The sequence below is a fragment of the Schistocerca americana genome, chromosome 2, assembly GCF_021461395.2.
Source record: "Schistocerca americana isolate TAMUIC-IGC-003095 chromosome 2, iqSchAmer2.1, whole genome shotgun sequence".
NCBI classification, from domain to species: Eukaryota; Metazoa; Arthropoda; class Insecta; order Orthoptera; family Acrididae; genus Schistocerca; species Schistocerca americana.
The window spans coordinates 352,997,487-353,022,852 of record NC_060120.1 but is presented as its reverse complement, the minus strand read 5'-3'; the positions used below and the strand labels follow the sequence as shown (position 1 = coordinate 353,022,852).

General features: G+C 52.2%; 30 non-coding genes across 30 annotated transcripts; all 30 read left to right on the top strand.

Moving 5' to 3' along the window:
* The first annotated feature begins 4,426 nt into the window (after positions 1-4,426).
* Trnap-cgg lies at positions 4,427-4,498 on the top strand. The gene has a single exon. It is a non-coding gene; the product is annotated as a tRNA-Pro (tRNA).
* A 601-nt stretch (positions 4,499-5,099) lies between these two features.
* Trnap-ugg lies at positions 5,100-5,172 on the top strand. The gene has a single exon. It is a non-coding gene; the product is annotated as a tRNA-Pro (tRNA).
* A 600-nt stretch (positions 5,173-5,772) lies between these two features.
* Trnap-cgg lies at positions 5,773-5,845 on the top strand. Its single transcript has one exon. It is a non-coding gene; the product is annotated as a tRNA-Pro (tRNA).
* A 600-nt stretch (positions 5,846-6,445) lies between these two features.
* Trnap-cgg lies at positions 6,446-6,517 on the top strand. The gene has a single exon. It is a non-coding gene; the product is annotated as a tRNA-Pro (tRNA).
* A 601-nt stretch (positions 6,518-7,118) lies between these two features.
* Trnap-cgg lies at positions 7,119-7,191 on the top strand. The gene has a single exon. It is a non-coding gene; the product is annotated as a tRNA-Pro (tRNA).
* A 600-nt stretch (positions 7,192-7,791) lies between these two features.
* On the top strand, positions 7,792-7,864 carry Trnap-cgg. Its single transcript has one exon. It is a non-coding gene; the product is annotated as a tRNA-Pro (tRNA).
* A 600-nt stretch (positions 7,865-8,464) lies between these two features.
* Positions 8,465-8,536, top strand: Trnap-cgg. The gene has a single exon. It is a non-coding gene; the product is annotated as a tRNA-Pro (tRNA).
* A 601-nt stretch (positions 8,537-9,137) lies between these two features.
* On the top strand, positions 9,138-9,209 carry Trnap-cgg. Its single transcript has one exon. It is a non-coding gene; the product is annotated as a tRNA-Pro (tRNA).
* Positions 9,210-9,810: 601 nt separating this feature from the next.
* Positions 9,811-9,883, top strand: Trnap-cgg. Its single transcript has one exon. It is a non-coding gene; the product is annotated as a tRNA-Pro (tRNA).
* Positions 9,884-10,483: 600 nt separating this feature from the next.
* Trnap-cgg lies at positions 10,484-10,555 on the top strand. The gene has a single exon. It is a non-coding gene; the product is annotated as a tRNA-Pro (tRNA).
* Positions 10,556-11,156: 601 nt separating this feature from the next.
* On the top strand, positions 11,157-11,228 carry Trnap-cgg. Its single transcript has one exon. It is a non-coding gene; the product is annotated as a tRNA-Pro (tRNA).
* Positions 11,229-11,829: 601 nt separating this feature from the next.
* Trnap-cgg lies at positions 11,830-11,901 on the top strand. Its single transcript has one exon. It is a non-coding gene; the product is annotated as a tRNA-Pro (tRNA).
* A 601-nt stretch (positions 11,902-12,502) lies between these two features.
* Trnap-cgg lies at positions 12,503-12,574 on the top strand. The gene has a single exon. It is a non-coding gene; the product is annotated as a tRNA-Pro (tRNA).
* A 601-nt stretch (positions 12,575-13,175) lies between these two features.
* Positions 13,176-13,247, top strand: Trnap-cgg. The gene has a single exon. It is a non-coding gene; the product is annotated as a tRNA-Pro (tRNA).
* Positions 13,248-13,848: 601 nt separating this feature from the next.
* Positions 13,849-13,920, top strand: Trnap-cgg. Its single transcript has one exon. It is a non-coding gene; the product is annotated as a tRNA-Pro (tRNA).
* A 601-nt stretch (positions 13,921-14,521) lies between these two features.
* Trnap-cgg lies at positions 14,522-14,593 on the top strand. Its single transcript has one exon. It is a non-coding gene; the product is annotated as a tRNA-Pro (tRNA).
* A 594-nt stretch (positions 14,594-15,187) lies between these two features.
* Trnap-cgg lies at positions 15,188-15,259 on the top strand. Its single transcript has one exon. It is a non-coding gene; the product is annotated as a tRNA-Pro (tRNA).
* Positions 15,260-15,860: 601 nt separating this feature from the next.
* Positions 15,861-15,932, top strand: Trnap-cgg. Its single transcript has one exon. It is a non-coding gene; the product is annotated as a tRNA-Pro (tRNA).
* A 601-nt stretch (positions 15,933-16,533) lies between these two features.
* On the top strand, positions 16,534-16,605 carry Trnap-cgg. Its single transcript has one exon. It is a non-coding gene; the product is annotated as a tRNA-Pro (tRNA).
* A 601-nt stretch (positions 16,606-17,206) lies between these two features.
* On the top strand, positions 17,207-17,278 carry Trnap-cgg. The gene has a single exon. It is a non-coding gene; the product is annotated as a tRNA-Pro (tRNA).
* Positions 17,279-17,879: 601 nt separating this feature from the next.
* Trnap-cgg lies at positions 17,880-17,951 on the top strand. Its single transcript has one exon. It is a non-coding gene; the product is annotated as a tRNA-Pro (tRNA).
* A 601-nt stretch (positions 17,952-18,552) lies between these two features.
* On the top strand, positions 18,553-18,624 carry Trnap-cgg. Its single transcript has one exon. It is a non-coding gene; the product is annotated as a tRNA-Pro (tRNA).
* A 601-nt stretch (positions 18,625-19,225) lies between these two features.
* On the top strand, positions 19,226-19,297 carry Trnap-cgg. The gene has a single exon. It is a non-coding gene; the product is annotated as a tRNA-Pro (tRNA).
* A 601-nt stretch (positions 19,298-19,898) lies between these two features.
* Positions 19,899-19,970, top strand: Trnap-cgg. Its single transcript has one exon. It is a non-coding gene; the product is annotated as a tRNA-Pro (tRNA).
* A 600-nt stretch (positions 19,971-20,570) lies between these two features.
* Positions 20,571-20,642, top strand: Trnap-cgg. Its single transcript has one exon. It is a non-coding gene; the product is annotated as a tRNA-Pro (tRNA).
* Positions 20,643-21,243: 601 nt separating this feature from the next.
* Trnap-cgg lies at positions 21,244-21,315 on the top strand. The gene has a single exon. It is a non-coding gene; the product is annotated as a tRNA-Pro (tRNA).
* Positions 21,316-21,916: 601 nt separating this feature from the next.
* Trnap-cgg lies at positions 21,917-21,988 on the top strand. The gene has a single exon. It is a non-coding gene; the product is annotated as a tRNA-Pro (tRNA).
* Positions 21,989-22,589: 601 nt separating this feature from the next.
* Trnap-cgg lies at positions 22,590-22,661 on the top strand. The gene has a single exon. It is a non-coding gene; the product is annotated as a tRNA-Pro (tRNA).
* A 1,363-nt stretch (positions 22,662-24,024) lies between these two features.
* On the top strand, positions 24,025-24,096 carry Trnap-ugg. Its single transcript has one exon. It is a non-coding gene; the product is annotated as a tRNA-Pro (tRNA).
* Positions 24,097-25,005: 909 nt separating this feature from the next.
* Trnap-cgg lies at positions 25,006-25,077 on the top strand. The gene has a single exon. It is a non-coding gene; the product is annotated as a tRNA-Pro (tRNA).
* Positions 25,078-25,366: the final 289 nt, after the last annotated feature.

Genomic DNA, 25,366 nt, shown 5'->3' with positions numbered 1-25,366 from the left:
TGCAGCTTCAGGTTCCCGGAAAGCTAAAAAGGCAGATTACGATGCACCAAAAGATGCCAAACGCAGAGTGTCCCCTGATAAAAAGAAACCTCGCGTTGCTCGCGACGGTGCTACACAGACTGCAAAACAGTTGAAGCCCGTGGCGCAACAGGTGGCTGCAAAATTAAAAACCAGCCAATCTGCTGCTCCAGAATCGCCCCCACCCGACGGAGTAGTACCTATGGAATCTGACGACGGCCGGCAGCAACCTCCGGGACCTTCGTGGGGTTCGGACGATGAGACAGACCGCCACGAGGGCCCCTTATAGGTGTTTGTAGTGCTGTAGTGGTGTGTGTATGTGTATGCATAGAGGTGATGGTCTTTCCCAGCTGCGCAATTTCTGCCTCAATGACTGAAATCTTTACGTATAATCTGACGACCATTAACATGAACAGAATCCAGACCGATGTAAAACTTCGAGCGTTTACCGACTTCATCCGCCGAACGAACGTGGACATTGGGTTACTACAGGAAGTTTGCGTGGAACCGACAGTAGCTGGGTTTACCACTATAGTAAATATTAGCAAAGAAGACCATACTGGGACCGCAATTTTGTTACGAGATGGCATCCCCCACTCAAATGTAGTACGGCTCATTAATGGCAGAGGCATCGCATGTATAGTTAACGGTATTCAGATTGTCAACTTATATGCACCATCCGGCAGCAACCGCCGACAGGAACGGTCCTCCTTTTATAAAAACGATATCCCCTTTTTAATTGGTGGACATGCTGAGAACTGTATTTTAGGCGGAGATTTTAACTGCGTTCTTTCACCAAAGGATCAAACGCCCAACTTTAATAAGTGCACGGAGCTCGACTGTCTTGTGCAAGGACTGAAACTACTAGACAGCTGGGAACTTATACACGGCGATCGCGTAGCATACACGCACATTACCAATAACTCTGCCAGCAGGATCGACCGGATTTATGTCTCCCCCGCTCTTGGTCGTAGGGTAGCCAACAGTGATATCGCCCCCGTCAGCTTTTCAGACCATAGCGTACACCAATGCTATGTAAACCTCCAACGCCCACAAGTAACTCGTGGAAGGGGTTATTGGAAACTGAATGTTGGCCTGTTGCCAGACAGAGAGCTGGACGAAGAGATAACACAGGTGTGGGGGCAACTACAGCGCACGCAAACCGGGTATCGGTCTATCACCGAATGGTGGCTCCATAGTGCAAAACCTAAGCTTCGGACAACGATTAAACGCTATGCGTATCAGCAGTCGTACTGGCATAGGCAGACAATAGAATTTTATTTTTCTGGTCTTCGGGAATTATACCATGGCGCTGACATCACAGCCGTTGACACCTACTGCCGCATCAAGAAATATAAAGCTAAGATTATGACTCTCTATCGCCAGCAAATGGAAGTCACCATACGTAGGTCACAGCCCAAGGACATCGCGGCAGATGAGACGGCTTCCCTCTACCATACCTTACGCACTCTGCGGCGAGAGAAAGCCAAGCTAATTGAAGAAGTGGAAGATGGAGCGGGAACTGTCTTTACTAAACAACGGGACATCGCATTGCATATATACCGCCACTTCAGTGACCTGTATAACAGACAAGAGGTTGACGACGCTCTCTGCGACGAAGTCCTCAGGGACATCCCTTCTGTCTTATCACACGAGGACATTGAAACTATAGAGGCGGCTTTCAGTGCAGAAGACTTAAAACAGGCGGTCTTCAGCGCTGCAAAACGGAAATCCCCTGGCCCCGACGGTCTCGGCGCAGAATTTTATCAGCACTATTGGGACATCCTGGCTCCAACGTTTCTCCAAATAGCTAATGAGATGTGGAGACTTGATTCTGTTCCAAACGAATTGAGGGAAGGCTTTATTGTACTTTTGCCGAAACCAGGCAACAGTCGGAAGATCCAAGGTCTCAGACCGATTACGCTACTCAACTCGGATTTTAAAATCATAACGAGGGCAGTGAAGCAGCGCATGCAACCGGTACTGAACAAACTCCTTGGAAACCATCAATATGGAGCGGTACCTGGCCGAAGCATAATATCAGCTGCCTGCGATCTCAGGGAAGTGATATGCACATTGGCGCACACTCAAGAGCCTGGGGCGTTGCTTTTTCTCGATTTTGAAAAAGCGTATGACCGCATCAGTCACGAATACCTGACTAAGGCACTGCTGAAGATGGGTTTTGGCTGCCGTTTCGTCACTCTGCTACGTCAATTAATTTCCAACGCCACGTCTCGTGTAATTGTCAATGGTCACTTAACGGACGCAATAACGATCAGACGATCAATCCGACAAGGCTGCCCGTTATCGATGGCGTTGTATGCCATCGCTGTCGAGCCTCTGCTTATGACCATAAATCAGAGGTCCAGAGGAATCCCCATTGGCATGCAGAAGATGGCATGTATTGCTTACGCTGATGACGTCTGCTTAGGTGTAACTTCAGAGGCTAATCTCCTGGAGATAGGACACATTGTCAACACCTTCAATGCGGTCACCGGCGCGAAGCTCAACAAAAGGAAGACGACGTTGCTACACGTCGGGTGCGGAATCGGTGATGTCACCCATATCGATTGGTGTGCAACGAAAGACCAACACAAATCTCTTGGCGTTTATTGGTGTGCGGTCCCTGATGTTATGGCCACCAAAAACTGGACAGATATGTTGCACAAGGTTCGAGCAACAACCTGTATTTATTCTGGTAGGGAACTGGATCTCTTGCAGAAAGTTCATACAGTTCGCATATCTATAGCGAGCCGTATGTATTATTTAGCTCAAATTTTACCGGTTTCCGATCACCTCGCAGCCAGTATACAAAAAGCATTCTGTTGGTACGTGCTGCGGAGACATCTATTTAAAGTCAGCTTTGAAACATTAACCCTACCATCGTCGAGAGGGGGAGTTGGTCTCATCAGTACCAAACACAAATGCCGGACATTATTAATTAACCGCATGCAGAAAATTGTTAAGCAAGCTACATCGAGTTTCACGAGGACCATCCTCTCAAGCTGGAAGCCATGCAGTCTAAGTCCACCTATCAATGAGGCCACGATACCGATGACCTTTCGCCACATCCGACTATATTACAGTGAATTTAGTTACATTCGTTACGCAGAGGGCATCCATCCACCGTATACCAACACCAAGATATATAGCTTCCTTACAACCGACGGCAGAACCAACAGAATAACACAAAAATACCCGCAAATCCAGTGGAATACAGTCTGGAGAACTGTCCATAGTCACGTATTGCCTTCAAGGGTCGCATCCGCATGGTACTTAGTTATCAACGACAAGGTGCCTACCAATGAAAAATTGCACAAGATCCACCTCAGCCCCACGCCGAACTGCGACTTATGCGGCTATGTGGACACTATGGCCCACCGGTTAACCTGTAGTACCGCAGGGCCGATCGTCGCTCATATGCGGAGGAACTTAGCAATCATCGACCGTACTGTACCACAACACGTGGATCCAATGGAATTGCTCCGTCCGCAAAAAATACGATATCCACGCAGGAAACACAACGCGGCCATATGGATGTTAGGCCACACCATTGCCTTTATCATCAACAATCGCCGTGCATCACTTGATGACTACCTCGCGTACTTGGAATATCAACACGCACTGATCATGCGACACAGGGATTATGCAGACACGTATGGAAATATGTTACAAATTATGGTGATGGGTATGTGAACACCCCTCGGATTGCACGTTTACGAACAGGCCCACGACGGCACGGCCGCATTTCGCGAGTGACTGCATCAAAGTTATGAGACGACACTTTGGGCTAACAACCTTGGAGGAACTCTAGGAGTGACAGTGTCAAGATCCGACACGGAAAATGAGATATCTACTTCACGAGAAGACAAACCTTGACGCAGTCACCACGCGACATTCCCACCGTGGACACTCCGAGTCCAGTACTACCACATTCATCAATTTATCTTTCTTTGATTTATTATTACTTTTGAATGCAAATTTTTTTTTTTTTTTTTTTTTTTCTTTTTTTTTTTTTTCCACCCGGCGGAGAGCCGCTTTAATTTCATAAGAAAGAATCTTAATCTTATGGAACAATAGAGGTTCATTGATCCAACAAGACCCTTGGTCATACTATTCTTTACTGGAGAACATTACTTTTACCTTGCACTCCGGTGTCTTCACCTTCACGGCACCATTTTATTTCTCTCGGATGAAGTTCATTGATTTTAATTGGCAAGGAGCCATTATCTACGATAAAACGGAGAAAATCCATAACTAAACTTCAAGGCAGAAGAAGCCGACGCCGCGGAAGGCGATTTTGGTGAGCGTCAGGTCGGGCTGAAGGGGAGGGAAGGAGGCCCAAACAAAAATGAGTAAAAAAAAAAAAAAAAAAAAAAAAAGGAAACAAAAAAAACAAAAAAAAATAGGCTCGTTGGTCTAGGGGTATGATTCCTGCTTCGGGTGCAGGAGGTCCCGGGTTCAAATCCCGGACGAGCCCTTGCGTTTTGTACAACGGTGTGGTAACAAATCGCATGGCGGCGGCTGTTTCGCGAATTTCCAGGCCTCCAAGTCAGCGCTAAAATCCCACAACCAGTTCTGAAACCGTTTCATGTTTCATTTGAGCCATGTGCACCCTGCTGATGGAACGTTTGAAGTTGATTTAAATGGTCACAGTAGAGATCGTAGCAAGTGTCTTGCTGAGTGCGACGAAAACGGGTTTCCGCCCGCAATCGAGCCGGGGACCTTCTGCGTGTTCGGCACGGCGCCTGGGCTCGGCGGCAGCTGCTGCTCTTTCCTTCCTTACGAGATACCGTCGATTCGCGCAGTCGTTATTGCAAAAGATGTCACCAAAGGCAATCGCTTCGTTAGCGGCACTTTGCCTGGGCTCGGCGGCTCGTAATAGCAACAGTTTCTCTTCTGTGTTAGCAAGGGCATCGGCTACGAGCTCCCTCCGATTCGTGAAGTTCCTGTAGTAAAAGACGTCGATGGAAACAATCCAACCGCGACAGACAGGGAGAACGCTGGCTGAGCTGCAGCCCTACAAGGTGAGACCATCAAAGGTGGCGTCATTCACATGCAGTGCGTTTTCGGAACGAATAGGCTCGTTGGTCTAGGGGTATGATTCCTGCTTTGGGTGCAGGAGGTCCCGGGTTCAAATCCCGGACGAGCACTTGCGTTTTGTACAACGGTGTGGTAACAAATCGCATGGCGGCGGCTGTTTCGCGCATTTCCAGGCCTCCAAGTCAGCGCTAAAATCCGACAACCAGTTCTGAAACCGTTTCATGTTTCATTTGAGCCATGTGCACCCTGCTGATGGAACGTTTGAAGTTGATTTAAATGGTCACAGTAGAGATCGTAGCAAGTGTCTTGCTGAGTGCGACGAAAACGGGTTTCCGCCCGCAATCGAGCCGGGGACCTTCTGCGTGTTCGGCACGGCGCCTGGGCTCGGCGGCAGCTGCTGCTCTTTCCTTCCTTACGAGATACCGTCGATTCGCGCAGTCGTTATTGCAAAAGATGTCACCAAAGGCAATCGCTTCGTTAGCGGCACTTTGCCTGGGCTCGGCGGCTCGTAATAGCAACAGTTTCTCTTCTGTGTTAGCAAGGGCATCGGCTACGAGCTCCCTCCGATTCGTGAAGTTCCTGTAGTAAAAGACGTCGATGGAAACAATCCAACCGCGACAGACAGGGAGAACGCTGGCTGAGCTGCAGCCCTACAAGGTGAGACCATCAAAGGTGGCGTCATTCACATGCAGTGCGTTTTCGGAACGAATAGGCTCGTTGGTCTAGGGGTATGATTCCTGCTTCGGGTGCAGGAGGTCCCGGGTTCAAATCCCGGACGAGCACTTGCGTTTTGTACAACGGTGTGGTAACAAATCGCATGGCGGCGGCTGTTTCGCGCATTTCCAGGCCTCCAAGTCAGCGCTAAAATCCGACAACCAGTTCTGAAACCGTTTCATGTTTCATTTGAGCCATGTGCACCCTGCTGATGGAACGTTTGAAGTTGATTTAAATGGTCACAGTAGAGATCGTAGCAAGTGTCTTGCTGAGTGCGACGAAAACGGGTTTCCGCCCGCAATCGAGCCGCGGACCTTCTGCGTGTTCGGCTCGGCGCCTGGGCTCGGCGGCAGCTGCTGCTCTTTCCTTCCTTACGAGATACCGTCGATTCGCGCAGTCGTTATTGCAAAAGATGTCACCAAAGGCAATCGCTTCGTTAGCGGCACTTTGCCTGGGCTCGGCGGCTCGTAATAGCAACAGTTTCTCTTCTGTGTTAGCAAGGGCATCGGCTACGAGCTCCCTCCGATTCGTGAAGTTCCTGTAGTAAAAGACGTCGATGGAAACAATCCAACCGCGACAGACAGGGAGAACGCTGGCTGAGCTGCAGCCCTACATGGTGAGACCATCAAAGGTGGCGTCATTCACATGCAGTGCGTTTTCGGAACGAATAGGCTCGTTGGTCTAGGGGTATGATTCCTGCTTCGGGTGCAGGAGGTCCTGGGTTCAAATCCCGAACGAGCCCTTGCGTTTTGTACAACGGTGTGGTAACAAATCGCATGGCGGCGGCTGTTTCGCGCATTTCCAGGCCTCCAAGTCAGCGCTAAAATCCGACAACCAGTTCTGAAACCGTTTCATGTTTCATTTGAGCCATGTGCACCCTGCTGATGGAACGTTTGAAGTTGATTTAAATGGTCACAGTAGAGATCGTAGCAAGTGTCTTGCTGAGTGCGACGAAAACGGGTTTCCGCCCGCAATCGAGCCGGGGACCTTCTGCGTGTTCGGCACGGCGCCTGGGCTCGGCGGCAGCTGCTGCTCTTTCCTTCCTTACGAGATACCGTCGATTCGCGCAGTCGTTATTGCAAAAGATGTCACCAAAGGCAATCGCTTCGTTAGCGGCACTTTGCCTGGGCTCGGCGGCTCGTAATAGCAACAGTTTCTCTTCTGTGTTAGCAAGGGCATCGGCTACGAGCTCCCTCCGATTCGTGAAGTTCCTGTAGTAAAAGACGTCGATGGAAACAATCCAACCGCGACAGACAGGGAGAACGCTGGCTGAGCTGCAGCCCTACATGGTGAGACCATCAAAGGTGGCGTCATTCACATGCAGTGCGTTTTCGGAACGAATAGGCTCGTTGGTCTAGGGGTATGATTCCTGCTTCGGGTGCAGGAGGTCCCGGGTTCAAATCCCGGACGAGCACTTGCGTTTTGTACAACGGTGTGGTAACAAATCGCAAGGCGGCGGCTGTTTCGCGCATTTCCAGGCCTCCAAGTCAGCGCTAAAATCCGACAACCAGTTCTGAAACCGTTTCATGTTTCATTTGAGCCATGTGCACCCTGCTGATGGAACGTTTGAAGTTGATTTAAATGGTCACAGTAGAGATCGTAGCAAGTGTCTTGCTGAGTGCGACGAAAACGGGTTTCCGCCCGCAATCGAGCCGGGGACCTTCTGCGTGTTCGGCACGGCGCCTGGGCTCGGCGGCAGCTGCTGCTCTTTCCTTCCTTACGAGATACCGTCGATTCGCGCAGTCGTTATTGCAAAAGATGTCACCAAAGGCAATCGCTTCGTTAGCGGCACTTTGCCTGGGCTCGGCGGCTCGTAATAGCAACAGTTTCTCTTCTGTGTTAGCAAGGGCATCGGCTACGAGCTCCCTCCGATTCGTGAAGTTCCTGTAGTAAAAGACGTCGATGGAAACAATCCAACCGCGACAGACAGGGAGAACGCTGGCTGAGCTGCAGCCCTACATGGTGAGACCATCAAAGGTGGCGTCATTCACATGCAGTGCGTTTTCGGAACGAATAGGCGCGTTGGTCTAGGGGTATGATTCCTGCTTCGGGTGCAGGAGGTCCCGGGTTCAAATCCCGGACGAGCACTTGCGTTTTGTACAACGGTGTGGTAACAAATCGCATGGCGGCGGCTGTTTCGCGCATTTCCAGGCCTCCAAGTCAGCGCTAAAATCCGACAACCAGTTCTGAAACCGTTTCATGTTTCATTTGAGCCATGTGCACCCTGCTGATGGAACGTTTGAAGTTGATTTAAATGGTCACAGTAGAGATCGTAGCAAGTGTCTTGCTGAGTGCGACGAAAACGGGTTTCCGCCCGCAATCGAGCCGGGGACCTTCTGCGTGTTCGGCACGGCGCCTGGGCTCGGCGGCAGCTGCTGCTCTTTCCTTCCTTACGAGATACCGTCGATTCGCGCAGTCGTTATTGCAAAAGATGTCACCAAAGGCAATCGCTTCGTTAGCGGCACTTTGCCTGGGCTCGGCGGCTCGTAATAGCAACAGTTTCTCTACTGTGTTAGCAAGGGCATCGGCTACGAGCTCCCTCCGATTCGTGAAGTTCCTGTAGTAAAAGACGTCGATGGAAACAATCCAACCGCGACAGACAGGGAGAACGCTGGCTGAGCTGCAGCCCTACATGGTGAGACCATCAAAGGTGGCGTCATTCACATGCAGTGCGTTTTCGGAACGAATAGGCTCGTTGGTCTAGGGGTATGATTCCTGCTTCGGGTGCAGGAGGTCCCGGGTTCAAATCCCGGACGAGCCCTTGCGTTTTGTACAACGGTGTGGTAACAAATCGCATGGCGGCGGCTGTTTCGCGCATTTCCAGGCCTCCAAGTCAGCGCTAAAATCCGACAACCAGTTCTGAAACCGTTTCATGTTTCATTTGAGCCATGTGCACCCTGCTGATGGAACGTTTGAAGTTGATTTAAATGGTCACAGTAGAGATCGTAGCAAGTGTCTTGCTGAGTGCGACGAAAACGGGTTTCCGCCCGCAATCGAGCCGGGGACCTTCTGCGTGTTCGGCACGGCGCCTGGGCTCGGCGGCAGCTGCTGCTCTTTCCTTCCTTACGAGATACCGTCGATTCGCGCAGTCGTTATTGCAAAAGATGTCACCAAAGGCAATCGCTTCGTTAGCGGCACTTTGCCTGGGCTCGGCGGCTCGTAATAGCAACAGTTTCTCTTCTGTGTTAGCAAGGGCATCGGCTACGAGCTCCCTCCGATTCGTGAAGTTCCTGTAGTAAAAGACGTCGATGGAAACAATCCAACCGCGACAGACAGGGAGAACGGTGGCTGAGCTGCAGCCCTACATGGTGAGACCATCAAAGGTGGCGTCATTCACATGCAGTGCGTTTTCGGAACGAATAGGCTCGTTGGTCTAGGGGTATGATTCCTGCTTCGGGTGCAGGAGGTCCCGGATTCAAATCCCGGACGAGCCCTTGCGTTTTGTACAACGGTGTGGTAACAAATCGCATGGCGGCGGCTGTTTCGCGCATTTCCAGGCGTCCAAGTCAGCGCTAAAATCCGACAACCAGTTCTGAAACCGTTTCATGTTTCATTTGAGCCATGTGCACCCTGCTGATGGAACGTTTGAAGTTGATTTAAATGGTCACAGTAGAGATCGTAGCAAGTGTCTTGCTGAGTGCGACGAAAACGGGTTTCCGCCCGCAATCGAGCCGGGGACCTTCTGCGTGTTCGGCACGGCGCCTGGGCTCGGCGGCAGCTGCTGCTCTTTCCTTCCTTACGAGATACCGTCGATTCGCGCAGTCGTTATTGCAAAAGATGTCACCAAAGGCAATCGCTTCGTTAGCGGCACTTTGCCTGGGCTCGGCGGCTCGTAATAGCAACAGTTTCTCTTCTGTGTTAGCAAGGGCATCGGCTACGAGCTCCCTCCGATTCGTGAAGTTCCTGTAGTAAAAGACGTCGATGGAAACAATCCAACCGCGACAGACAGGGAGAACGCTGGCTGAGCTGCAGCCCTACATGGTGAGACCATCAAAGGTGGCGTCATTCACATGCAGTGCGTTTTCATAACGAATAGGCTCGTTGGTCTAGGGGTATGATTCCTGCTTCGGGTGCAGGAGGTCCCGGGTTCAAATCCCGGACGAGCACTTGCGTTTTGTACAACGGTGTGGTAACAAATCGCAAGGCGGCGGCTGTTTCGCGCATTTCCAGGCCTCCAAGTCAGCGCTAAAATCCGACAACCAGTTCTGAAACCGTTTCATGTTTCATTTGAGCCATGTGCACCCTGCTGATGGAACGTTTGAAGTTGATTTAAATGGTCACAGTAGAGATCGTAGCAAGTGTCTTGCTGAGTGCGACGAAAACGGGTTTCCGCCCGCAATCGAGCCGGGGACCTTCTGCGTGTTCGGCACGGCGCCTGGGCTCGGCGGCAGCTGCTGCTCTTTCCTTCCTTACGAGATACCGTCGATTCGCGCAGTCGTTATTGCAAAAGATGTCACCAAAGGCAATCGCTTCGTTAGCGGCACTTTGCCTGGGCTCGGCGGCTCGTAATAGCAACAGTTTCTCTTCTGTGTTAGCAAGGACATCGGCTACGAGCTCCCTCCGATTCGTGAAGTTCCTGTAGTAAAAGACGTCGATGGAAACAATCCAACCGCGACAGACAGGGAGAACGCTGGCTGAGCTGCAGCCCTACATGGTGAGACCATCAAAGGTGGCGTCATTCACATGCAGTGCGTTTTCGGAACGAATAGGCGCGTTGGTCTAGGGGTATGATTCCTGCTTCGGGTGCAGGAGGTCCCGGGTTCAAATCCCGGACGAGCCCTTGCGTTTTGTACAGCGGTGTGGTAACAAATCGCATGGCGGCGGCTGTTTCGCGCATTTCCAGGCCTCCAAGTCAGCGCTAAAATCCGACAACCAGTTCTGAAACCGTTTCATGTTTCATTTGAGCCATGTGCACCCTGCTGATGGAACGTTTGAAGTTGATTTAAATGGTCACAGTAGAGATCGTAGCAAGTGTCTTGCTGAGTGCGACGAAAACGGGTTTCCGCCCGCAATCGAGCCGGGGACCTTCTGCGTGTTCGGCACGGCGCCTGGGCTCGGCGGCAGCTGCTGCTCTTTCCTTCCTTACGAGATACCGTCGATTCGCGCAGTCGTTATTGCAAAAGATGTCACCAAAGGCAATCGCTTCGTTAGCGGCACTTTGCCTGGGCTCGGCGGCTCGTAATAGCAACAGTTTCTCTTCTGTGTTAGCAAGGGCATCGGCTACGAGCTCCCTCCGATTCGTGAAGTTCCTGTAGTAAAAGACGTCGATGGAAACAATCCAACCGCGACAAACAGGGAGAACGCTGGCTGAGCTGCAGCCCTACATGGTGAGACCATCAAAGGTGGCGTCATTCACATGCAGTGCGTTTTCGGAACGAATAGGCTCGTTGGTCTAGGGGTATGATTCCTGCTTCGGGTGCAGGAGGTCCCGGGTTCAAATCCCGGACGAGCCCTTGCGTTTTGTACAACGGTGTGGTAACAAATCGCAAGGCGGCGGCTGTTTCGCGCATTTCCAGGCCTCCAAGTCAGCGCTAAAATCCGACAACCAGTTCTGAAACCGTTTCATGTTTCATTTGAGCCATGTGCACCCTGCTGATGGAACGTTTGAAGTTGATTTAAATGGTCACAGTAGAGATCGTAGCAAGTGTCTTGCTGAGTGCGACGAAAACGGGTTTCCGCCCGCAATCGAGCCGCGGACCTTCTGCGTGTTCGGCACGGCGCCTGGGCTCGGCGGCAGCTGCTGCTCTTTCCTTCCTTACGAGATACCGTCGATTCGCGCAGTCGTTATTGCAAAAGATGTCACCAAAGGCAATCGCTTCGTTAGCGGCACTTTGCCTGGGCTCGGCGGCTCGTAATAGCAACAGTTTCTCTTCTGTGTTAGCAAGGGCGTCGGCTACGAGCTCCCTCCGATTCGTGAAGTTCCTGTAGTAAAAGACGTCGATGGAAACAATCCAACCGCGACAGACAGGGAGAACGCTGGCTGAGCTGCAGCCCTACATGGTGAGACCATCAAAGGTGGCGTCATTCACATGCAGTGCGTTTTCGGAACGAATAGGCTCGTTGGTCTAGGGGTATGATTCCTGCTTCGGGTGCAGGAGGTCCCGGGTTCAAATCCCGGACGAGCCCTTGCGTTTTGTACAACGGTGTGGTAACAAATCGCATGGCGGCGGCTGTTTCGCGCATTTCCAGGCCTCCAAGTCAGCGCTAAAATCCGACAACCAGTTCTGAAACCGTTTCATGTTTCATTTGAGCCATGTGCACCCTGCTGATGGAACGTTTGAAGTTGATTTAAATGGTCACAGTAGAGATCGTAGCAAGTGTCTTGCTGAGTGCGACGAAAACGGGTTTCCGCCCGCAATCGAGCCGGGGACCTTCTGCGTGTTCGGCACGGCGCCTGGGCTCGGCGGCAGCTGCTGCTCTTTCCTTCCTTACGAGATACCGTCGATTCGCGCAGTCGTTATTGCAAAAGATGTCACCAAAGGCAATCGCTTCGTTAGCGGCACTTTGCCTGGGCTCGGCGGCTCGTAATAGCAACAGTTTCTCTTCTGTGTTAGCAAGGGCATCGGCTACGAGCTCCCTCCGATTCGTGAAGTTCCTGTAGTAAAAGACGTCGATGGAAACAATCCAACCGCGACAGACAGGGAGAACGCTGGCTGAGCTGCAGCCCTACATGGTGAGACCATCAAAGGTGGCGTCATTCACATGCAGTGCGTTTTCGGAACGAATAGGCTCGTTGGTCTAGGGGTATGATTCCTGCTTCGGGTGCAGGAGGTCCCGGGTTCAAATCCCGGACGAGCCCTTGCGTTTTGTACAACGGTGTGGTAACAAATCGCATGGCGGCGGCTGTTTCGCGCATTTCCAGGCCTCCAAGTCAGCGCTAAAATCCGACAACCAGTTCTGAAACCGTTTCATGTTTCATTTGAGCCATGTGCACCCTGCTGATGGAACGTTTGAAGTTGATTTAAATGGTCACAGTAGAGATCGTAGCAAGTGTCTTGCTGAGTGCGACGAAAACGGGTTTCCGCCCGCAATCGAGCCGCGGACCTTCTGCGTGTTCGGCACGGCGCCTGGGCTCGGCGGCAGCTGCTGCTCTTTCCTTCCTTACGAGATACCGTCGATTCGCGCAGTCGTTATTGCAAAAGATGTCACCAAAGGCAATCGCTTCGTTAGCGGCACTTTGCCTGGGCTCGGCGGCTCGTAATAGCAACAGTTTCTCTTCTGTGTTAGCAAGGGCATCGGCTACGAGCTCCCTCCGATTCGTGAAGTTCCTGTAGTAAAAGACGTCGATGGAAACAATCCAACCGCGACAGACAGGGAGAACGCTGGCTGAGCTGCAGCCCTACATGGTGAGACCATCAAAGGTGGCGTCATTCACATGCAGTGCGTTTTCGGAACGAATAGGCTCGTTGGTCTAGGGGTATGATTCCTGCTTCGGGTGCAGGAGGTCCTGGGTTCAAATCCCGAACGAGCCCTTGCGTTTTGTACAACGGTGTGGTAACAAATCGCATGGCGGCGGCTGTTTCGCGCATTTCCAGGCCTCCAAGTCAGCGCTAAAATCCGACAACCAGTTCTGAAACCGTTTCATGTTTCATTTGAGCCATGTGCACCCTGCTGATGGAACGTTTGAAGTTGATTTAAATGGTCACAGTAGAGATCGTAGCAAGTGTCTTGCTGAGTGCGACGAAAACGGGTTTCCGCCCGCAATCGAGCCGGGGACCTTCTGCGTGTTCGGCACGGCGCCTGGGCTCGGCGGCAGCTGCTGCTCTTTCCTTCCTTACGAGATACCGTCGATTCGCGCAGTCGTTATTGCAAAAGATGTCACCAAAGGCAATCGCTTCGTTAGCGGCACTTTGCCTGGGCTCGGCGGCTCGTAATAGCAACAGTTTCTCTTCTGTGTTAGCAAGGGCATCGGCTACGAGCTCCCTCCGATTCGTGAAGTTCCTGTAGTAAAAGACGTCGATGGAAACAATCCAACCGCGACAGACAGGGAGAACGCTGGCTGAGCTGCAGCCCTACATGGTGAGACCATCAAAGGTGGCGTCATTCACATGCAGTGCGTTTTCGGAACGAATAGGCTCGTTGGTCTAGGGGTATGATTCCTGCTTCGGGTGCAGGAGGTCCCGGGTTCAAATCCCGGACGAGCCCTTGCGTTTTGTACAACGGTGTGGTAACAAATCGCATGGCGGCGGCTGTTTCGCGCATTTCCAGGCCTCCAAGTCAGCGCTAAAATCCGACAACCAGTTCTGAAACCGTTTCATGTTTCATTTGAGCCATGTGCACCCTGCTGATGGAACGTTTGAAGTTGATTTAAATGGTCACAGTAGAGATCGTAGCAAGTGTCTTGCTGAGTGCGACGAAAACGGGTTTCCGCCCGCAATCGAGCCGGGGACCTTCTGCGTGTTCGGCACGGCGCCTGGGCTCGGCGGCAGCTGCTGCTCTTTCCTTCCTTACGAGATACCGTCGATTCGCGCAGTCGTTATTGCAAAAGATGTCACCAAAGGCAATCGCTTCGTTAGCGGCACTTTGCCTGGGCTCGGCGGCTCGTAATAGCAACAGTTTCTCTTCTGTGTTAGCAAGGGCATCGGCTACGAGCTCCCTCCGATTCGTGAAGTTCCTGTAGTAAAAGACGTCGATGGAAACAATCCAACCGCGACAGACAGGGAGAACGCTGGCTGAGCTGCAGCCCTACATGGTGAGACCATCAAAGGTGGCGTCATTCACATGCAGTGCGTTTTCGGAACGAATAGGCTCGTTGGTCTAGGGGTATGATTCCTGCTTCGGGTGCAGGAGGTCCCGGGTTCAAATCCCGGACGAGCCCTTGCGTTTTGTACAGCGGTGTGGTAACAAATCGCATGGCGGCGGCTGTTTCGCGCATTTCCAGGCCTCCAAGTCAGCGCTAAAATCCGACAACCAGTTCTGAAACCGTTTCATTTGAGCCATGTGCACCCTGCTGATGGAACGTTTGAAGTTGATTTAAATGGTCACAGTAGAGATCGTAGCAAGTGTCTTGCTGAGTGCGACGAAAACGGGTTTCCGCCCGCAATCGAGCCGGGGACCTTCTGCGTGTTCGGCACGGCGCCTGGGCTCGGCGGCAGCTGCTGCTCTTTCCTTCCTTACGAGATACCGTCGATTCGCGCAGTCGTTATTGCAAAAGATGTCACCAAAGGCAATCGCTTCGTTAGCGGCACTTTGCCTGGGCTCGGCGGCTCGTAATAGCAACAGTTTCTCTTCTGTGTTAGCAAGGGCATCGGCTACGAGCTCCCTCCGATTCGTGAAGTTCCTGTAGTAAAAGACGTCGATGGAAACAATCCAACCGCGACAGACAGGGAGAACGCTGGCTGAGCTGCAGCCCTACATGGTGAGACCATCAAAGGTGGCGTCATTCACATGCAGTGCGTTTTCGGAACGAATAGGCTCGTTGGTCTAGGGGTATGATTCCTGCTTCGGGTGCAGGAGGTCCCGGGTTCAAATCCCGGACGAGCCCTTGCGTTTTGTACAGCGGTGTGGTAACAAATCGCATGGCGGCGGCTGTTTCGCGCATTTCCAGGCCTCCAAGTCAGCGCTAAAATCCGACAACCAGTTCTGAAACCGTTTCATGTTTCATTTGAGCCATGTGCACCCTGCTGATGGAACGTTTGAAGTTGATTTAAATGGTCACAGTAGAGATCGTAGCAAGTGTCTTGCTGAGTGCGACGAAAACGGGTTTCCGCCCGCAATCGAGCCGGGGACCTTCTGCGTGTTCGGCACGGCGCCTGGGCTCGGCGGCAGCTGCTGCTCTTTCCTTCCTTACGAGATACCGTCGATTCGCGCAGTCGTTATTGCAAAAGATGTCACCAAAGGCAATCGCTTCGTTAGCGGCACTTTGCCTGGGCTCGGCGGCTCGTAATAGCAACAGTTTCTCTACTGTGTTAGCAAGGGCATCGGCTACGAGCTCCCTCCGATTCGTGAAGTTCCTGTAGTAAAAGACGTCGATGGAAACAATCCAACCGCGACAGACAGGGAGAACGCTGGCTGAGCTGCAGCCCTACATGGTGAGACCATCAAAGGTGGCGTCATTCACATGCAGTGCGTTTTCGGAACGAATAGGCTCGTTGGTCTAGGGGTATGATTCCTGCTTCGGGTGCAGGAGGTCCCGGGTTCAAATCCCGGACGAGCCCTTGCGTTTTGTACAACGGTGTGGTAACAAATCGCATGGCGGCGGCTGTTTCGCGCATTTCCAGGCCTCCAAGTCAGCGCTAAAATCCGACAACCAGTTCTGAAACCGTTTCATGTTTCATTTGAGCCATGTGCACCCTGCTGATGGAACGTTTGAAGTTGATTTAAATGGTCACAGTAGAGATCGTAGCAAGTGTCTTGCTGAGTGCGACGAAAACGGGTTTCCGCCCGCAATCGAGCCGGGGACCTTCTGCGTGTTCGGCACGGCGCCTGGGCTCGGCGGCAGCTGCTGCTCTTTCCTTCCTTACGAGATACCGTCGATTCGCGCAGTCGTTATTGCAAAAGATGTCACCAAAGGCAATCGCTTCGTTAGCGGCACCTTGCCTGGGCTCGGCGGCTCGTAATAGCAACAGTTTCTCTTCTGTGTTAGCAAGGGCATCGGCTACGAGCTCCCTCCGATTCGTGAAGTTCCTGTAGTAAAAGACGTCGATGGAAACAATCCAACCGCGACAGACAGGGAGAACGCTGGCTGAGCTGCAGCCCTACATGGTGAGACCATCAAAGGTGGCGTCATTCACATGCAGTGCGTTTTCGGAACGAATAGGCTCGTTGGTCTAGGGGTATGATTCCTGCTTCGGGTGCAGGAGGTCCCGGGTTCAAATCCCGGACGAGCCCTTGCGTTTTGTACAACGGTGTGGTAACAAATCGCATGGCGGCGGCTGTTTCGCGCATTTCCAGGCCTCCAAGTCAGCGCTAAAATCCGACAACCAGTTCTGAAACCGTTTCATGTTTCATTTGAGCCATGTGCACCCTGCTGATGGAACGTTTGAAGTTGATTTAAATGGTCACAGTAGAGATCGTAGCAAGTGTCTTGCTGAGTGCGACGAAAACGGGTTTCCGCCCGCAATCGAGCCGGGGACCTTCTGCGTGTTCGGCACGGCGCCTGGGCTCGGCGGCAGCTGCTGCTCTTTCCTTCCTTACGAGATACCGTCGATTCGCGCAGTCGTTATTGCAAAAGATGTCACCAAAGGCAATCGCTTCGTTAGCGGCACTTTGCCTGGGCTCGGCGGCTCGTAATAGCAACAGTTTCTCTTCTGTGTTAGCAAGGGCATCGGCTACGAGCTCCCTCCGATTCGTGAAGTTCCTGTAGTAAAAGACGTCGATGGAAACAATCCAACCGCGACAGACAGGGAGAACGCTGGCTGAGCTGCAGCCCTACATGGTGAGACCATCAAAGGTGGCGTCATTCACATGCAGTGCGTTTTCGGAACGAATAGGCTCGTTGGTCTAGGGGTATGATTCCTGCTTCGGGTGCAGGAGGTCCCGGGTTCAAATCCCGGACGAGCCCTTGCGTTTTGTACAGCGGTGTGGTAACAAATCGCATGGCGGCGGCTGTTTCGCGCATTTCCAGGCCTCCAAGTCAGCGCTAAAATCCGACAACCAGTTCTGAAACCGTTTCATGTTTCATTTGAGCCATGTGCACCCTGCTGATGGAACGTTTGAAGTTGATTTAAATGGTCACAGTAGAGATCGTAGCAAGTGTCTTGCTGAGTGCGACGAAAACGGGTTTCCGCCCGCAATCGAGCCGGGGACCTTCTGCGTGTTCGGCACGGCGCCTGGGCTCGGCGGCAGCTGCTGCTCTTTCCTTCCTTACGAGATACCGTCGATTCGCGCAGTCGTTATTGCAAAAGATGTCACCAAAGGCAATCGCTTCGTTAGCGGCACTTTGCCTGGGCTCGGCGGCTCGTAATAGCAACAGTTTCTCTTCTGTGTTAGCAAGGGCATCGGCTACGAGCTCCCTCCGATTCGTGAAGTTCCTGTAGTAAAAGACGTCGATGGAAACAATCCAACCGCGACAGACAGGGAGAACGCTGGCTGAGCTGCAGCCCTACATGGTGAGACCATCAAAGGTGGCGTCATTCACATGCAGTGCGTTTTCGGAACGAATAGGCTCGTTGGTCTAGGGGTATGATTCCTGCTTCGGGTGCAGGAGGTCCCGGGTTCAAATCCCGGACGAGCCCTTGCGTTTTGTACAACGGTGTGGTAACAAATCGCATGGCGGCGGCTGTTTCGCGGATTTCCAGGCCTCCAAGTCAGCGCTAAAATCCGACAACCAGTTCTGAAACCGTTTCATGTTTCATTTGAGCCATGTGCACCCTGCTGATGGAACGTTTGAAGTTGATTTAAATGGTCACAGTAGAGATCGTAGCAAGTGTCTTGCTGAGTGCGACGAAAACGGGTTTCCGCCCGCAATCGAGCCGGGGACCTTCTGCGTGTTCGGCACGGCGCCTGGGCTCGGCGGCAGCTGCTGCTCTTTCCTTCCTTACGAGATACCGTCGATTCGCGCAGTCGTTATTGCAAAAGATGTCACCAAAGGCAATCGCTTCGTTAGCGGCACTTTGCCTGGGCTCGGCGGCTCGTAATAGCAACAGTTTCTCTTCTGTGTTAGCAAGGGCATCGGCTACGAGCTCCCTCCGATTCGTGAAGTTCCTGTAGTAAAAGACGTCGATGGAAACAATCCAACCGCGACAGACAGGGAGAACGCTGGCTCAGCTGCAGCCTTACATGGTGAGACCATCAAAGGTGGCGTCATTCACATGCAGTGCGTTTTCGGAACGAATAGGCTCGTTGGTCTAGGGGTATGATTCCTGCTTCGGGTGCAGGAGGTCCCGGGTTCAAATCCCGGACGAGTCCTTGCGTTTTGTACAACGGTGTGGTAACAAATCGCATGGCGGCGGCTGTTTCGCGCATTTCCAGGCCTCCAAGTCAGCGCTAAAATCCGACAACCAGTTCTGAAACCGTTTCATGTTTCATTTGAGCCCTGTGCACCCTGCTGATGGAACGTTTGAAGTTGATTTAAATGGTCACAGTAGAGATCGTAGCAAGTGTCTTGCTGAGTGCGACGAAAACGGGTTTCCACCCGCAATCGAGCCGGGGACCTTCTGCGTGTTCGGCACGGCGCCTGGGCTCGGCGGCAGCTGCTGCTCTTTCCTTCCTTACGAGATACCGTCGATTCGCGCAGTCGTTATTGCAAAAGATGTCACCAAAGGCAATCGCTTCGTTAGCGGCACTTTGCCTGGGCTCGGCGGCTCGTAATAGCAACAGTTTCTCTTCTGTGTTAGCAAGGGCATCGGCTACGAGCTCCCTCCGATTCGTGAAGTTCCTGTAGTAAAAGACGTCGATGGAAACAATCCAACCGCGACAGACAGGGAGAACGGTGGCTGAGCTGCAGCCCTACATGGTGAGACCATCAAAGGTGGCGTCATTCACATGCAGTGCGTTTTCGGAACGAATAGGCTCGTTGGTCTAGGGGTATGATTCCTGCTTCGGGTGCAGGAGGTCCCGGGTTCAAATCCCGGACGAGCCCTTGCGTTTTGTACAACGGTGTGGTAACAAATCGCATGGCGGCGGCTGTTTCGCGCATTTCCAGGCCTCCAAGTCAGCGCTAAAATCCGACAACCAGTTCTGAAACCGTTTCATGTTTCATTTGAGCCATGTGCACCCTGCTGATGGAACGTTTGAAGTTGATTTAAATGGTCACAGTAGAGATCGTAGCAAGTGTCTTGCTGAGTGCGACGAAAACGGGTTTCCGCCCGCAATCGAGCCGGGGACCTTCTGCGTGTTCGGCACGGCGCCTGGGCTCGGCGGCAGCTGCTGCTCTTTCCTTCCTTACGAGATACCGTCGATTCGCGCAGTCGTTATTGCAAAAGATGTCACCAAAGGCAATCGCTTCGTTAGCGGCACTTTGCCTGGGCTCGGCGGCTCGTAATAGCAACAGTTTCTCTTCTGTGTTAGCAAGGGCATCGGCTACGAGCTCCCTCCGATTCGTGAAGTTCCTGTAGTAAAAGACGTCGATGGAAACAATCCAACCGCGACAGACAGGGAGAACGCTGGCTGAGCTGCAGCCCTACATGGTGAGACCATCAAAGGTGGCGTCATTCACATGCAGTGCGTTTTCGGAACGAATAGGCTCGTTGGTCTAGGGGTATGATTCCTGCTTCGGGTGCAGGAGGTCCCGGGTTCAAATCCCGGACGAGCCCTTGCGTTTTGTACAACGGTGTGGTAACAAATCGCATGGCGGCGGCTGTTTCGCGCATTTCCAGGCCTCCAAGTCAGCGCTAAAATCCGACAACCAGTTCTGAAACCGTTTCATGTTTCATTTGAGCCATGTGCACCCTGCTGATGGAACGTTTGAAGTTGATTTAAATGGTCACAGTAGAGATCGTAGCAAGTGTCTTGCTGAGTGCGACGAAAACGGGTTTCCGCCCGCAATCGAGCCGGGGACCTTCTGCGTGTTCGGCACGGCGCCTGGGCTCGGCGGCAGCTGCTGCTCTTTCCTTCCTTACGAGATACCGTCGATTCGCGCAGTCGTTATTGCAAAAGATGTCACCAAAGGCAATCGCTTCGTTAGCGGCACTTTGCCTGGGCTCGGCGGCTCGTAATAGCAACAGTTTCTCTTCTGTGTTAGCAAGGGCATCGGCTACGAGCTCCCTCCGATTCGTGAAGTTCCTGTAGTAAAAGACGTCGATGGAAACAATCCAACCGCGACAGACAGGGAGAACGCTGGCTGAGCTGCAGCCCTACATGGTGAGACCATCAAAGGTGGCGTCATTCACAGCAGTGCGTGTTCGGAACGAATAGGCTCGTTGGTCTAGGGGTATGATTCCTGCTTCGGGTGCAGGAGGTCCCGGGTTCAAATCCCGGACGAGCCCTTGCGTTTTGTACAACGGTGTGGTAACAAATCGCATGGCGGCGGCTGTTTCGCGCATTTCCAGGCCTCCAAGTCAGCGCTAAAATCCGACAACCAGTTCTGAAACCGTTTCATGTTTCATTTGAGCCATGTGCACCCTGCTGATGGAACGTTTGAAGTTGATTTAAATGGTCACAGTAGAGATCGTAGCAAGTGTCTTGCTGAGTGCGACGAAAACGGGTTTCCGCCCGCAATCGAGCCGGGGACCTTCTGCGTGTTCGGCACGGCGCCTGGGCTCGGCGGCAGCTGCTGCTCTTTTATTCCTTACGAGATACCGTCGATTCGCGCAGTCGTTATTGCAAAAGATGTCACCAAAGGCAATCGCTTCGTTAGCGGCACTTTGCCTGGGCTCGGCGGCTCGTAATAGCAACAGTTTCTCTTCTGTGTTAGCAAGGGCATCGGCTACGAGCTCCCTCCGATTCGTGAAGTTCCTGTAGTAAAAGACGTCGATGGAAACAATCCAACCGCGACAGACAGGGAGAACGCTGGCTGAGCTGCAGCCCTACATGGTGAGACCATCAAAGGTGGCGTCATTCACATGCAGTGCGTTTTCGGAACGAATAGGCTCGTTGGTCTAGGGGTATGATTCCTGCTTCGGGTGCAGGAGGTCCCGGGTTCAAATCCCGGACGAGCCCTTGCGTTTTGTACAACGGTGTGGCAACAAATCGCATGGCGGCGGCTGTTTCGCGCATTTCCAGGCCTCCAAGTCAGCGCTAAAATCCGACAACCAGTTCTGAAACCGTTTCATGTTTCATTTGAGCCATGTGCACCCTGCTGATGGAACGTTTGAAGTTGATTTAAATGGTCACAGTAGAGATCGTAGCAAGTGTCTTGCTGAGTGCGACGAAAACGGGTTTCCGCCCGCAATCGAGCCGGGGACCTTCTGCGTGTTCGGCACGGCGCCTGGGCTCGGCGGCAGCTGCTGCTCTTTCCTTCCTTACGAGATACCGTCGATTCGCGCAGTCGTTATTGCAAAAGATGTCACCAAAGGCAATCGCTTCGTTAGCGGCACTTTGCCTGGGCTCGGCGGCTCGTAATAGCAACAGTTTCTCTTCTGTGTTAGCAAGGGCATCGGCTACGAGCTCCCTCCGATTCGTGAAGTTCCTGTAGTAAAAGACGTCGATGGAAACAATCCAACCGCGACAGACAGGGAGAACGCTGGCTGAGCTGCAGCCCTACATGGTGAGACCATCAAAGGTGGCGTCATTCACATGCAGTGCGTTTTCGGAACGAATAGGCTCGTTGGTCTACGGGTATGATTCCTGCTTCGGGTGCAGGAGGTCCCGGGTTCAAATCCCGGACGAGCCCTTGCGTTTTGTACAACGGTGTGGTAACAAATCGCATGGCGGCGGCTGTTTCGCGCATTTCCAGGCCTCCAAGTCAGCGCTAAAATCCGACAACCAGTTCTGAAACCGTTTCATGTTTCATTTGAGCCATGTGCACCCTGCTGATGGAACGTTTGAAGTTGATTTAAATGGTCACAGTAGAGATCGTAGCAAGTGTCTTGCTGAGTGCGACGAAAACGGGTTTCCGCCCGCAATCGAGCCGGGGACCTTCTGCGTGTTCGGCACGGCGCCTGGGCTCGGCGGCAGCTGCTGCTCTTTCCTTCCTTACGAGATACCGTCGATTCGCGCAGTCGTTATTGCAAAAGATGTCACCAAAGGCAATCGCTTCGTTAGCGGCACTTTGCCTGGGCTCGGCGGCTCGTAATAGCAACAGTTTCTCTACTGTGTTAGCAAGGGCATCGGCTACGAGCTCCCTCCGATTCGTGAAGTTCCTGTAGTAAAAGACGTCGATGGAAACAATCCAACCGCGACAGACAGGGAGAACGCTGGCTGAGCTGCAGCCCTACATGGTGAGACCATCAAAGGTGGCGTCATTCACATGCAGTGCGTTTTCGGAACGAATAGGCTCGTTGGTCTAGGGGTATGATTCCTGCTTCGGGTGCAGGAGGTCCCGGGTTCAAATCCCGGACGAGCCCTTGCGTTTTGTACAACGGTGTGGTAACAAATCGCATGGCGGCGGCTGTTTCGCGCATTTCCAGGCCTCCAAGTCAGCGCTAAAATCCGACAACCAGTTCTGAAACCGTTTCATGTTTCATTTGAGCCATGTGCACCCTGCTGATGGAACGTTTGAAAATGATTTAAATGGTCACATTAGAGATCGTAGCAAGTGTCTTGCTGAGTGCGACGAAAACGGGTTTCCGCCCGCAATGGAGCCGGGGACCTTCTGCGTGTTCGGCACGGCGCCTGGGCTCAGCGGCAGCTGCTGCTCTTTCCTTCCTTACGAGATACCGTCGATTCGCGCAGTCGTTATTGCAAAAGATGTCACCAAAGGCAATCGCTTCGTTAGCGGCACTTTGCCTGGGCTCGGCGGCAGCTCTACTTCCTACATGATCGCTTCTTGTGCGGAATAATTCCTAGCTCGCCGATGGCTTCAGAGTTGGTCTTCTCGAAGTTTTGCTTTCGCACTGCATTCCGCAATCTTTTCGTTATGAGTTGTGTGCTTCGGTTTCCCGACCTTCTTGTGTTTAGTGCGTTTGGCTTCTCTTAACCCTTAGCCACCGCTTGCCGAAATTTCCACACTATTATCTGTCGACCTGCAGATCTCGATGAAGGCCTCGCGGCCGTTCCTGAGCACGTAGAACGGTCGAATCTGTAGTTGTTTCCAGATCTCTCCCACACAACGGCCTCCCAGAAGCTTGGATTACAGAAGTACGCCACTACTCCCAGCCGGAGATTCACGATTGAAAGCAGAACGACATGAGCTACACGCAGCTCCGATTTTTTTTTTTTTGTGTCTGACCTACTTTGAAAGACTTTGTAGTCGATTTACTTACTACTATCGCTGTTGGAAACCAGGTGATAACCGCACAGTATTTTAGAGACGATCAGGTAATGAAAATTTAGAATAAGTAAAACAGTATCAAAAGAAGTTGTGTGGTGGAGCAGCACATGCAATTCACGCTTCCTAGATAATCGTTACTGCATAGAATAATTCTTTTGTCTGCGGCGTCTTCAGTATCCGTCTTCTGGAAATTTTGCTTGCAGTATATTGTGCAATCTTTTCGTTATGAGTTGGTGCTTGGTTTCCCGATGTTCTTTTGTTTAGTGCATTCGCCTTCTCTTAACCCTGAGAAAGCACATACCGAAACTGAGGCACTGCCGGCTGTTCATAAGCAGTGCTCGATGAAGTTATTTCGCTTTTTATTCGTTGCCTTTAATATTCTTCTCATCAGTGGTGAGTGCTGCCTGCAGAAAGCGTTTATCTTGCGAATTCGCGTGAAAGTTTGTGTTCCCTGTGAGGCCCACTACTTGGGATTAACTTGACTGCTCCAGCCAGGTGGCTCGTTGGTCTAGGGGTATGATTCCTGCTTTGGGTGCAGGAGGTCCCGGCTTCAAATCCCGGACGAGCCCTGCCATTTTGACCGTGCTGAAGAGTAGGTGGAACTCAGCCCCGGTTGCAGCTCCTCAATGAAGAGTTGACGCCTGTTATAGCACGTGGATATAACAAGAATGCGGCACCAGTAAAGTACGTAGGTGTAATTCGGTAGAAAGGCAGACGGTAATTTTGCATGCAACGGAAAACAAGGTTGTCTTTGCGGGATATGTGCACCGTGAGTGGAGATTCAGCTTAATTGTGCGACAGTCTACCCTCATATTACTAGCGACGGCAACAACCAAGGGGTGGCATGTAAGATTGAGCGTGGCTAAGAGTTTCTCATTATTAGTTAGCATCACACTTTGACAGAGCTGTGACAAGGCGAGTAGGGTGAGCTCAGGAAAGCCAGTAGCAAGCGTACTTGAAGTAGCCCTGAAGAACCGGATTATAAATTCTGCCAGCCATAATGAAGCTAGGGGCGTTCTCAGTTACCAAATACCGGTGCAATAAGAGAGCAACAGTATTTGACAGTAAAATGACGCCCTATCCGTCTAGCATACAACATTGCTTGTCTCTGCATACGCGGACGTGAGGTCATCTCGGAAATGAAATCCGAAATATAGATTAAAATTGTTGTGTTCCCGCCCACGATCGAACCGGGGACCTTCTCCGTGTAAAGCAGACGTGATTACCGCTACACCACGGAAACGACGGTTCTTTTCATGTACCACCCGGAGACTCGTAATAGCAACAGTTTCTCTTCTGTGTTAGCAAGGGCATCGGCTACGAGCTCCCTCCGATTCGTGAAGTTCCTGTAGTAAAAGACGTCGATGGAAACAATCCAACCGCGACAGACAGGGAGAACGCTGGCTGAGCTGCAGCCCTACATGGTGAGACCATCAAAGGTGGCGTCATTCACATGCAGTGCGTTTTCGGAACGAATAGGCTCGTTGGTCTAGGGGTATGATTCCTGCTTCGGGTGCAGGAGGTCCCGGGTTCAAATCCCGGACGAGCCCTTGCGTTTTGTACAACGGTGTGGTAACAAATCGCATGGCGGCGGCTGTTTCGCGCATTTCCAGGCCTCCAAGTCAGCGCTAAAATCCGACAACCAGTTCTGAAACCGTTTCATGTTTCATTTGAGCCATGTGCAACCTGCTGATGGAACGTTTGAAGTTGATTTAAATGGTCACAGTAGAGATCGTAGCAAGTGTCTTGCTGAGTGCGACGAAAACGGGTTTCCGCCCACAATCGAGGCGGGGACCTTCTGCGTGTTCGGCACGGCGCCTGGGCTCGGCGGCAGCTGCT